Raw genomic sequence first — 13,786 nt, 5'->3', positions numbered from 1 at the left:
GGCGTGCTATGTTGCCGGTGGACAACATGCATTGACACGCAATGGGTACCAGCAATGATACCAAACCTTTTTTTAAAACATTTTAGAATTTTAAACTCTTTTCTGAGGGTTTTAGGAGTTTTTTTCAAAAGCAAAACAAAAAATATTGTATCAGACAATCAAGAAAGAGGTCATGTGTACATGCTGAATATTGTGCATTGTATCATTTAGCTAACAGGACACCCTAACAATTCATTAGACCACTAAATGACAGTCTCATAAAAGTAACAACAATCATTCTTAAAACATGACATCATGAAAATAAACCAAAATACCCTCCCTTTCCAATGCTTTTTCTACCCCTCATGCTGATGACTGCATGAGGGCCCTTTCATGATGATCTCAAGGCCAGTGATAATGATTCTATCATTAGTTAAGGTTTTGTTGGTTATAGATCACTTTTCGCCTCTTCTCTGAAAAATCCCAACCAAGACTCTGTCACTTCAATGTAACCTTAGGTCGTTCTACCCTATACCTCTTCCTTCATCTAGAAGTTACATTCTTAGATGAATTATGTGGTAGTTCCTTTTTAACCAGATTACAGTTAAGGTCAGCAACATGTAAATTTTATTCCTATCTAAGTGCATGATAGAATTCATTTTGTATCGGGGAAAAAAAAGATACCCTTTTAGGTTTTCTAACAAGGCACCTCATTCGTACTTTTATAGACCTTATCTATTTGCAAAATTTATCAATTAGTTTTCTTTGATCCTTTAAGATGGAAGCTTTCCTCGAACATTCCATCTGCATGATATGAAAAATGATGCGTGCCATTTATTCTGTTAATGGCTGTGATCTGTCATTCTCCATATCAAATCTTTTTTTCCTGAAGCATCAGTTTTCTTTTAAGACCTTGAGTTTCTCTTGGACAACTTCCAGTGTCTGTTTGTAATTTTTTATTCTCTTCTTGGGCATGAAAAGTTTTTACTGTTAGAAGTAGCAATTTCTGAAAAATCAAGATGTGAGTGTATCCATAATGCTTTCAAATAGCCATGAGTAGTTTATTTTTTACAAATGGAGAATCGACATAGGAGTTTTATACTTTCCAAACATTGAGCCATTAAGTATCTAGCATAAGTGATGTCTATATTCCCCAAATATGGGAAAGTGGCATCCACCATAGCAAGCTCTCTCTCTATGCGCTACTATAGAGATGCTGAACCAGCATGATCCTAGGGCTCAGCAATGGCAGTATATGCCTTGAATGAGCATGTAATGTAAACTGTTGTAATAACTGTAATGCTGCTAATGTAAACTTATATATATGTACTCTGATTAATGGTGCGAAGGGGTGTACACCAATATCACTTGACTGAGACATTGTCAGCAAACTCAGCATGAGTCATGATCAGATTGGATCCGGTTGCTTGTTGGTTTTCCAGTTTGCAGGCAAATAATTGGAGGAACAGTTGGGGTGTACAGTTCCCCATAAGCCTTCCAGCAGAAAGGTTCATACATGTGGTAATGTTCTTGCAGTGGTTCGAGCTCTACCTCAGTTAGGCTGATGTCTGAACAAGGCATACTGTCACTGCATGCAAAATGTACTGGTTTCACCGTGAATGTCCCTTTGATGTTCTCATATGCAATGCTTGACAGTGCCACTGCTGATGTCTGGTTCTTGCAAGATCTTCTGTCACAGTAAAATTGGTCGATAATAATAGGTGTTTGAACCTCCGAGACTTTTATGTTTGTGAATCTTATGCTTTGAACAGAGCCTGCGCCGCCCTGCAGTTCGAATGTTATGGAAACAATTTAGTCTTTAGCAATTAACATCTCCAGGTAACTTATAGGCTCAAAGGATATCATCCTCTGTTTTATACAGCAGCTCTGATAGAAGGGAAAATTCTCAATGGGAATTCTTGATGCTGCATCACTATGAAATCTTGAAAGGAGAAAAAAAATTCTTGTTTCACAAGTACTCTGTAGTATGTAGGGGGAATTTGATAAGGTTGTTACATGGTTGGTCTGTTATGGAGGTGAGAAATTTGTTACCTGCCAGGTCTTGATTCGGACACCAGTCATCGTGTTGTGAATGTTGACATCCCTTACTGTTATATTGGAGACACATGCTTTGGTGTTGTCCCTCCCAAGTCCGCCTATGCTAATCCCATGGCCTGGTCCACAGTTCACATTGTGTATGTATACATTTGAGCATCCTGTTTGGATGGAGACACAGTCATCGCCTGTGTAACACAAACCAAAACGCTAATGTTAGCAAGCATGTGGTATTTTCAGACTTGTTTGACCGCTGCAGTATGTGCTCTGTTATGCAGTGGATATATACCATGAAAGGTAATTGCGTTGCCTTTGTTTTTAGAATGTTGGAGTCCTTTTTTTTACCCTCTTATTGTTTCCTTTCCTTGTTGTAGGTGAAGAACAGAAACAGTCTTTGATGATGTTTTATGCCTCATTTCAGTCTCAAGGGAGTGTAGCGGATCCCATCTCTACTTGGTAAAGGAACGTCTAGTCTTGTTTATGCATGAAGCATGGCTGCCAATGGGATGATGCAAGACAGCCTAAAGAATCTTCGGTATCGTTATTTTTAATGCAAGCAGGGAAGCTAAAGATGGCACAAGTGGAACTTGTGAGATGGACATAAGGAATGGGTTCCTCTTGGTTCTTTCCTTTTCTTTCTTTCACGCCCTACCTTGGGCGGTGAGGAACTTGTTCAGTCTATTGTAGGCCCCTATACTGCTATTCTCGTTACAAATGAACAATGAAAGGTTTGCTGGCAGTAAATGGTGGTTAACAATTGCCTGGATGATCTTTGAAACTGTGATACAGTGAGAACTTTTTACCAGGTAGTGGAATTACCGCAACCGAAGTTGGTGTGATGGATGGAAACCTCTCTGGAGTTCTGGAGATGTATTCCGTCTGTGTTGGGGCTGTCACCAGGGGAAGAGATGGTCATGTTGAAGACTTGAACTCCTTCACAGTAATCAAATTTAAGGTGGCATTGTTGGCTATTCTGTATCGTTATGCCTGTGACTGTTACATTGAAACTCCCATAAAACCTCAGAGCCTGCAACAAAAGGGAAAAAGAGCAAATCACAGTGTTATTCATTCCAACTGGAAATGTTGCTCATTGTTTAGTCAAAAAAAAAAAGCAGCTGCCAGAATAAAATTCTTACTGTTGGTTTGATCTGTGGCATTTTGGCACTGAGCTTGACATTAATCTGCAACAAATAAATACAGGTAAATATTTTCATGTCGGTACTCAAAGTATGATTCTTTGCATCACAGTCATCAAGCTGAGAAATGAGTCTGGAATATCAAGTGGAAATTGGAACTGGGGAAGCCCATATTTCTGATACAATTTACACACCAGCCTGCCAGCAGATATGGATGCTTAAAATGAATGATGGAGTTCGGTAATTGTTTTTTCTCTTTTTTTAACCTTTTGTAAAAGGTTAATTAAATTAGTGGCTGTTACAAATGATCATTCTAATGATTTTGGAGGGAGGCTGTTTGGTTATAAATATCAATAACTGGTATGAAGATCTCAGCTGCTATTTGACAATTGCTCGCTTTCACTATTAAAAATATGTTTAAATTCATACTTATGTGACAGTGGGAAAAATTATTTTTTTGTTATTCTGTTAGCAGTCAATTATTTTTGATTCAGTCAATAAAGATTTGGACAGATCAGTTGGAAAATTTCTCTATCCGTGCAAGTTTTTGAGAAATAACAGCTGCTATAACTCGTGGCATTGAGACCTTGCAACCAAGTGAATGGGAGATGGAGATGATGATGCTTACAGGGTCGACATCAGATTCAGAGTGCGTCCACCAGACGCTGCCTCGCCCTTCTATGATGCCGCTACCTCGGATGGTTATTCCATTGAGCTTGGTAAACTCAAGCCACTGCAGCAGGCCTGAACCCCAAGCTTTGGAGCTCGTCGGAGCAATGATCGTCCCGTCCAACTGCAAGAGAGACCACCTTGTCATTAGTTTTGGTGTCTTTTTGCATTATACTCACCTATGGACAATCATGCTAATGTTTGTTTCACTTATTTTGACATGATTTCGCTACTGTCACAGATTATTGCCAGTTAGTGAATGACTGGTGGCTGATATTGCCTGTTGTCTGAAATCACCAAGTTAAACTCATGGGGAGTAGAAACTCACTTGGTGTCAGCCAAAAGTCAGTTTAAAACAAGCAGCAAACAGGGATTCAAGTGGGTCACTTGGACATGATTCAATTCTGGACTGAGATTTTTGGGCTATGATTCAGACCTGGGTCCTGACCCAGACCACGACCTTACTCAATTTCACCTCTATAAGCAGAGAAAATAAGGTCACAGAGGAGACCCTAGTAACCAAATAACTGATGCAGAAGCATGTTGCAACCTGAAATACAATATTGTGTTGGCAGTAAGGTCCTGAGAATGAGATTGGTCCAACCAGGAATTGAGATTCCGCTGGGATCACCATGGTAGAAGCCTCCACTTTACAAGCAGCAGCCCATGCAGCCTCAAATGCCTGCATTTCATGAGATCAAATTGCAAAGCATGATGAGAATCCGGTATTACTTGTGCATGCTACTAAATTATGATCCATCTCATGATATACAAGTGCTCTGATTGATTTCAGACATTTCAATTCTGCTTCATAATAAGAGAAAAAAAAATAAATTACAAAAATTTCTCTGAGATTAGAAGTGAATTACATATACAACCAATAATATGAAAACCTCTCATAAGGTTTATTTTTATCCAATGCTTTAATCCATAATTTAACAGGGTGTTAGTCAAACCGTTAACGTTAAATGAAACCTAAATATCACGTCAGAAAAAAATTAAAAAATGACCAAAATAACCTTACGTGTGCCCAATAACATAAGAAAATATATGTATTCTTCTCTTCATTCAAAAGTAATTTTGAGTTTTTATATGAGGGTAAATGGATTTACTGACGTTATTAATTTAATTAGATATAAATTTTATAAATTATTGGATGTAAATATAATAAACATAAATTTCAGAAAAATTTTGTAATTTATTAAAAAAAAGAAGCCAAAGATCAAATACCTACTTCTCAATAAACATGTAAATAAACGACAAGCCTTATCTCATCGAATTTAAATATCGGCATGTTATTGTGAAATTCGGTTTATTAAAAAGAGGTAGAGGTAGATCAGAGGATACGAAATATCCTGCCAACTGCCATCTTCTTACAAACAAACAGAGAAACAACTGCCATCTTCTTAGAAACAAACAGAGAAGCAAACAAACAAAGCAACAAGTCTTATCCCATCAAAAATGGACACCAGCCCTTGGTCACAGGGCTGCAGTTGCAACAAGATTATATGTCTATCTTTTCTGAAAAAAAAGGTAACGAATAGTTAACAGGCTCCTGTATGTAAAACCCTGCTGATTTACCAAATACCTATTTTTGTACTGTCCCTACGAAAAACACAAAGATTTATGAAAAGGGAAAGAAAGTAACAATAACAATAAACACCAAACCTCAAAACATCTGGGGCTGCAAATGCCCATTGCCGCTACCCAGAGGAATACTAAGCCAAAGAAATACTGGCTATAATTTTGTGAAAAATGCCAAGTAAACAGAACAATGCCGGTTGGTTATTGGCATTTTTATGGCCTAAACCCCAACTAACAGTCATTGAAAGCACCAGGGATCTCCCCTGTTGTAGTAGAATGTTGAGTTGATTCCAATGGAAAACTTAGATAAGATAATGTCAGCCACCTTCGTGTCATCAGTGACTCCATCACCCTTTGCTCCAAAATCAAAGCACGTCGAACGTCGCTGCATGCGGGGCGGCCGGACTTGCTTCGCCCGGGCTGGGTTTCGGTTTCGACTGGCCTCCTCCGCCACCATGGTGGTGACTTCCGCTGTTCTTACCCTTTCCTTTCTTCTTTGCCAAGGAGGAAGATGGAGCTTTCCTTTGCCTCCAATGCTTGCCTCTCCTCCCGTCTCCCACATCAAAAGTGGAGCACAAAACCAGAAAGACAAGGAGAAGCAGCACCCCAAGGCCTTTTAGACTCACGCTGCTCATCTTGATGTTGGTGTGTACGTGATGTGTTGAGATGTGTGTGAAGGCGAGGAAGAAACAGAGGGGGCGAGGGAGCGAGTGGTGAGAAGCGAAAGGAGGGAAGGGCAGGTTTAAATAGCCACATCCTCTGACCACCTGCCCACATAAGGAGCAATATGGACGCTCGATCATTCACCAAAGAAAACAACAACAACAAAAATAATAATTGCCAAGGAATTTAAATGTCCACTTCCTCTGCTGCCTCACTTTTTTGCTTTTGTTATCACACAAGTAGTTCATCCTTTATGGACGGACCCTTTATTGTCACAATTTGCTGGAATAGTTTATTCCCCAACTTGCTACCATTTGTGCATAATATTATCCAATCAAAACAATAACCCAAAGCCATTCAATTTTGAGTAAAACTATGAAAAGATCTGAGTCATTAGTATAAAATGGAATGCAACGATAAAGTATGTTGGTGGACTATCACGTATACTCTGAAATTGAGGTTTAAGGTGCAACAAAGTAAAATTCTAGCACACCTCCATGACTCACAGCCAGCTCTCGACTACTATTTTTTTTTTTTGAAAAAAAATATCAGAAAAACTCATCTAATCGGAGCTGACACGAAGATAATTACTTCCACATTCTTAACCCTAATTGTTATATGAAATCAGGTGTTTAAATTCTACTCATTTCTTAGGCAATTGATGTCGTAGTGCTGTTCTTTTATTTTTTTGGAGAGTAATATTATCGCATTAATTTGTATACACTTCTTTACAGGTTGCCATTGTTTTTATTGTCTACATTTCCTTTTTCTTTGTAGTTCCTGTTGTTGGAAAAGCCAAAGGAGGACACGTGAGTGGGTCTTTGGGCCATCGCTTGTCTTTTTTTTTTTTTTTTTTTGGTACAACCACGGCTTGTCTCATAACAGCTCCTTGTGATCACGTGCAACGGTCACGGGCGCGAGCATCGTACTGTCTACTTCCCACCAACTGCCAGGAGGAGAGGGGCCAACCGGATTACCTTTCATTCCTCCAATTACCGCCGTACAACTAAAGCTCAGAACCCAATTCTTCAATCAATATGAGACCAAAATTTGGTGAAGAGGAATGAGAAGGCTCTCCCAAAGACAAAGTGCCAAGCTCACTGAATTGAGTTTGATCAAATATAGATAAAATGTATAAATAGAAAACATTTGAGTACGACACACTTTGGGATAACATTTATATATGTCATATTTAATCTTACGAAAAAATAGGCATCAACCAATCTCTAAGGAGCTTACCATATTTGTATATGCTACGGGCATCTGCAATACTATAGATATGCATCACAAAATATGCCTGGTAATAAACATTCGCAACAACTGAATATTAATAGCTAATGTGAAGTATTTGTGTACAGAGTTAAACTTTTTTTTTTTTTTGGTCAGAAAAGGAGGAAGTATTTTTGCATGCAAATGCGTGTGGGTACATGTTAGAGATCTATGTGAAGAAGGATACCATACTATACTAGCAAATTGCAAAAACTAATGCTAATTAATATTGGATATGAATCTATGATCTCACGTCAGCTAAAAATCCACCGTACCTACAAGATCCCAGCCTATCCCAATTATTGTACAGCCATCAGAGGGTGATCGGATCGTGTATGATGTGAATGTCTTAACGATGGAGCCCTTGGCATTTTCCACATCACGTACGTATCTTGGTTACCCCCTCGTGCCTCGTTACTTCGCCACATGGCGAAGTCCTGCTGTTAGGTTGCAGGCTACGAGGAGGTGTAGGTGCCTGGTTTTAAACACCCATAGATTAACCAGTGAAGCGGTTTTGTTTTTGTCTCAAAATCTAAACGTAGATCCTTTTCCTGAATGGGGAAAGGACTTGACCCATTTCGGTTCCATCCAAACTAATGTTTCTGCTCTTCGGCTGGTTCATTGGATTTGTAGATACTCTAGATTGCTGTCTAAACTATAATCGAGCAACTTTAAAGGTCGTTATCGCAATTGATTAATCTGATTTCCTTTCAAAAAAAAAAAAAACATTCTAATAACTTCTTATATGAAGAACATTCGTGTGACATTTGTTTGTAGGCCTCATGAAGTTATATGAGCACGGATTCTTTGCGTCTGCAGTAGTATTACCACCCGTGTGTTACGAGTGCATGGTTGGTCTGGCTGATATTTTTTATGAGATCCCATGCACGAACCAACCATGATCATATGATATGAGTGGTAAACACCCCATGGGGGCAGAGGCTTCTCACTTAAAGTTTTATCATCTATGGTTTTCCCAAAAATACGTACTGAATACTTCATATTAGGAACGTTTCATGCATGCCATCACCCTTTGTGGGTATTCTACATGTGTATGCATATGGGTGTTGAGAGAGGATGGTCGAGAGTCCACCTGACATTTGCTCTTTTAGAGTGTTAATAATTTGATTATAATAGTGTAATGTATTAGTTTTTTATATACTAACTTTTGATAGACAAGTATTATGATCATAATTTGAAAGATTTGATATTAGTCAATAAGTTAGTAGACAAAAGCAATCAAATCAGCATCAAGAGCTTTATACTAATAATCACCGTAAGTTTTTAAAATCATAATCAAATCGGCTCAGTTGGTTAAACAAGATTTTACACAATATGGAGGAAATTGAAAAGGAGTAGCAAGAAAGTCATGGTGGAATTGGTCTGCTCCATATTCTCCTAAAAAATTTAGCAATACAGTCAAAAGTTCTTGTAAAAATAATGCCAGGAGAGATCACCATCTCTAAAAATGCTACTTTCTTGAAGCTTGCGTAGAAAATTCGGAGCTCATCTTCAAGAACAGTGCTACAATTTTGAAGCATCCGCGGAAACTAATTTCAACATAGGTATAAAATTGTCTTTAAAGTCCATGGCATCCATCCCATGCATGACAATATTTCAAATGCAGATGTAGTAGTCTCACAGGTACAAGAATGATGATGACATAAAGTGTGCAATTCAAATTTGTTTATGTAGTGAAACACAATATTTCCACTAGGCAAGATGCAATTCGTGATAGATATTGCTTTTGCAAAATGATTATGAAAAGCAAATTATTATTTGCTCGTCTCCCTGCTAACATTTTTTGTAATTTCATCTACTAGACATGAATCTCGAAGTCTTTAATGCATCATATTCTGATCTTGTAAAATTATATATCATGAATGTCCCCTTTTTTTTTCTTATTGAAAAGAGAGGAGGTTAATCCCCCCCAGGTTTTGGATCATAGCTAGAAATGACCCCATGGCTCTTTTTTATCTAACATAGTTCCACTTTATGTATATATTTATATGCATAAATTTTAGCTGAAATTATTGAGTGTGTTGTATACTAGCCGCGACAAGCAAGCATTAGATCAGTCGAGAAAAATGACAAGGATAAGAGACATTGAAGCCAAAGAAAGAACATTCTAAACAAACCCTAACTAGAAAAAGGGAGACGAATACCTATGTCAAATGTTCTTTGAGAAACTGTTAAAAAAAAAAGATGGCAACAACTCAACTACCTGCTCCTCAATGATTACCAAATTGCAACTGTTCTATAACAAAATTCACCAAATATTCGTAGAGCTTCCATCAAATTTTTAATGGAGTTCAGACAAAAAGAGATTGTACTTGAGCAAATATAAGGTAATTTAAAGAATTAGAAGCCAATATATAGTTTGTCTTTGTACGCATTCCTCTACCACATGTAAACAAATGGGGGAAAAAAATTAGCTATTGCAATTACAATACAACAATCGATAAGACTGGCTCAGTATCTTTAATATAATAACTCCCTCACTTCATGTGTTTTTTTAATATTTTTTCTTGCTTTTTATATGTTAACCTTACAAAGTCCCAAATTAATAATTATGATTATTCTCAAAAGAAATGCTATAAGTATAACAATTATATGTAAACCTTAAAAATCATCCTATCTATCTACTTGTTCAATACAAGAATTATCAGTAAAAACAAAGATAGAGTGGTTTATCTAATAGATATATTAAATTCGGGAAATTTTATATGCAAACAAGGAAAAATCTAGTTCATTTCACCATTCCATTGTACCATATCTCTTTCACTGAGAGTGGAGGTTGTGGGATTTTTGATTGGTGCTGACCTCCATCAATTGCACTCGATATGGAGCTTCTGGAAAAACGGGCCTCAGAGCCGTCTTTTAGTGCTGCAGAGCTCGTGAACCCTACGACGCTCGTGAACTCCACGCATAAAATAATAATAAGGTTTTGTTAGAGTTGCCTGCTTCCCGTGCCCTGGACTAGAGGAAAGACTAGAGCTTGATCTCGGATTAGGTGATATAACGAGAGGAAAGTTAAGGTCTTGCTCTTAGGCAGTAGAAAATGTGGGCTTTTCCTGTAGCTGAATATTTCAATTTTCAAATATAGTGTCCTTAGAAGTAAGAGTTCTCTAGGATTCTTGCACATTTGCATATTTGAATTATAATTTAAGGGTGGAGAATTTGTCCTTATGTGCAAATTCCAACACAGATCTCGCGCTATGTATGGTTTTTTTTTTTTTTTTTTAATACTTAGGAAAAGGAAGAGGGGGGTGAGTAGAACCTCATCAGCGTAGCAACCCCCACTGAGCCCCCTTCCTGCTTGGAGAGTGTTCGATGCGGATAGAAATTTTTTTTACTCATAACCTCCCTACCCGTGGCAGAAGCTTCACCAGTGTAGCAGCCTTATCTCCATGTGAGTACGTCACAACCAGCACCACTAAGTAACGACAGACCAGATAGCGACTTCACCCAGACGGGAGGCATCCCGGTTTCTGCATTTAATCGACGCCCGCGCGTTTCGAACATGGGGCCACTCTGGTGAAATCAAAGCTCCGTTCTCACCGTGCTACCATCCTGGTAGTTTGCTATGTATGGTGTTACCTACTTGGTTGCCTCCTAACCGAACACATACATCAGGTATTGAAGAAACATGTCCTCAAATTAAGACTCTTGGTTGAGCAACGACTTCAACACTCAGCCATTTTCTTTAATGCATATTTTTGAAACTTCTTTTCTTGGTGAAATAAAGATATAATAAACATGAGAGAAGTGTTTGCCTATGACTTGTCATCCACGTTTCTTCAAACAAACCATTTACCAAGCCACAAATTTTCCGTATCAAGAATCATACAAAAACTCACATGGATAGATTACTCCTTACAATAGAATGCCTGTAAACTCACATGGATGGTCGTGGTCCTGGGCAATAAAACGAATCGGCTAAAAAAAATCATCAAAGGCCTACGTAGATTTGCAAGACAATCGAAATAGAAGAAGCATAAAATAATTTTTTTTAATTATTCATAATAAATAAAAAATAGAGCTACACTATAATTAAGTCAGAAAATTACTGTGTCAAACACATATGAAGGTTTAAATCATCTCCTTTTGGTCTCATCCGTTGTCCAAAAGTGATAAGGGAGGCTGCCCCCCTGTTCTGCTACATTAACAGAGTCTCCCGTTTACCATGGCTTCTTGTCACCTGAGGAGAAAAAACAAATGGAATCCAACATTAATTTGCTGTCTCAAACCAGAACGCCAGACACATAAACCAAAAAAAAAAGAAAAAAAGAAACGTAGCAGAGGAGTCACGGATCATTTCTAGAAATCCCATATAGGGAATACTAAGCACACATTTCTCACCAGAAAACAGGGTGTCTTTTGTGCTCGTAACCATTTTCTTATTGTTTGTGGCTGGAGTTCGGTCATGTGATCCTTTAGTTGGAAGCTCCGGCCTCTGATTGCCTTATAATTTTTAGGGGACGGAGGGGCTCTCCCTACTTCTGTTCTCATTGGGACACCAATAAGGGGCCTATAATTACGAGCAATCACGGGATGCCGGAGTGGCAAAAGAAAGGGCTTTGCATCTGGTGGTGGCCTCTGATCGGGTTCGTTGCTTGACCTGCTGACATTTTCTTGATTGCTGGTGTATCGCCGGAACGTGAATCCGGGGGCATATGAATTTGGTTATCCATGTGTCAGGGCTGCTATGGAAGCCATGTCAGAGGGGTCCACCCATGTATCTTAACTACTGTCTTGATGTTGGTGCACTCCATGTGATCACCTGTAGCTTGTGAATGTGTTTTATCGCTTGCTGATGGTTTGTTGTTTTTTATATTTTTTTATTTTTATTCTTAGATATTTAGAATTAAAATAGCTGAAAGTCCAGGGCAAATAGATAGATAGGCAGATAGACAGATAGAGAGAGAGAAAGAGAGGAAGGGCGAGATTGAGTCATTAACTTAGATCTCTTATATCAACTAGAGAGTTACTAAATAAGTTGACACTTTGTCTGGCCAGATATTATGCTGCTGATTTTGTGAAGAACTCAGATTGAGAGTCCTCAAACAGGCCTTGGATCAGAGCCTCTTAGTTAGGGATGACAATCTGATTGGATCAGATAAGATACAAATTGGATCAGATGCATAAAAGATCAAAAAACTGCAAGTCAAAAATATAGATCCGGATTTATTAAATAGATAATCTAGCTTGATCATCAATAGATTGAATGATTAAATGATTATGTATTGCCGCTCCTACTCTCAGCGGTGTTCATTTTTTTTTTTTTAAGTGTTTTATTCAAGTAATTCCTTATTTCACGTGCTTCATTCATTATAATCAAGACTAAGGCATTAGACCAAGGTGCAAGGATTCTTATACTTTTATAACTTGGTCCTCAATTATACTCCAACGGTGTTGCTTATTTCAGCTACCAATGATTTATATGATGCTAAGTACTGATCAAACATGTCCAACTCGCATCGATCGAGCAGAAATGTGGATACACGAAGGCCAACCAAGTACTTCCTCACCTAAAAATGATATATATATATATATATATGATGATCGCAAATAGTTGCCCTCTTCGATCCTGCCTGCTCTAAGATTCTTCCAAGCTTAATGAGGAATTGGGTTGTGGAGGCATTTAGGCCTCAGTAAATCCTTGTTTACGCTAAACAAATTGGATAAGAGTCTTCAACAAATTTCGAGTTGGTGACCAAGACAATGGTCGGTGGGGCTGGCCCAGTCTTAAGTGCATGCAAATACCACAGAGTGTGACGAGTATTATTAGCAAGTAAGGCATACATGACCGTGATTGAACTGAGGCATAGTTTGTTTTAATCAACCACTAGTGACGCAATTTGGGATTGAGGGCCCATCCATGCTCCCTAGTTCAGTTTGCAAGAGAAGTGATCCGAATCAACTACGTAGTACATAGTGTTTGGCTCGCCCATGCAGTTCTATCTTTTTTAAGTTGGACTTCTATGACATTTGGAAGGTTTTCCTTCTCTATGTATCGACTGATGTATAATTGGAGGGTCAAGTGCAATTTTTTTTTTTTTTTCATTTCTTTTCCTTAGTGAGTGAGTTGTATACAAGTGTCCGTTAATAAATCTGATATGAGGAAACAAAAGAAAAGAAAAAAAAATCCATTCATCCTCTTGTATATTATCATATAACTAAATGAGAAAAGCGAGAAAGTGGGAGATGTGCAAAGAAATCCTTTTTTATACTTTATACTTTGATTTTCAAGTGCCATGTTAGCTCGACGAATTTCTCATTTCCTCACTCCATATTTTATCATCACCAAATCTCTCTTCCTTCAATGTTGCTGTAATAAGCATTCACTCCCGCAAAGTACCTTTTTTACATGCAAGTTTAAGACCAATTTTTGTGAAATGTTGAATTTTCTAGATACAAGCTTAAAATTA

The 13,786-nt window shown here is 38.1% G+C and overlaps 1 long non-coding RNA gene and 1 pseudogene across 1 annotated transcript; one reads left to right on the top strand and one right to left on the bottom strand.

Annotated features, from left to right (window-relative positions):
- Positions 1 to 132: 132 nt before the first annotated feature.
- On the bottom strand, positions 133 to 6,187 carry LOC103723463 (annotated as a pseudogene).
- LOC120110494 lies at positions 2,195 to 2,778 on the top strand. The gene is made up of 2 exons (XR_005511514.1): positions 2,195 to 2,331; positions 2,409 to 2,778. It is a non-coding gene; the product is annotated as an uncharacterized LOC120110494 (long non-coding RNA).
- Positions 6,188 to 13,786: the final 7,599 nt, after the last annotated feature.

This window comes from Phoenix dactylifera, chromosome 4 (genome assembly GCF_009389715.1).
Source record: "Phoenix dactylifera cultivar Barhee BC4 chromosome 4, palm_55x_up_171113_PBpolish2nd_filt_p, whole genome shotgun sequence".
In the NCBI taxonomy this organism is placed as follows: domain Eukaryota; kingdom Viridiplantae; phylum Streptophyta; class Magnoliopsida; order Arecales; family Arecaceae; genus Phoenix; species Phoenix dactylifera.
The sequence above is the reverse complement of the archived record's forward strand: the minus strand, read 5'-3'. Positions and strand labels throughout refer to the sequence as shown.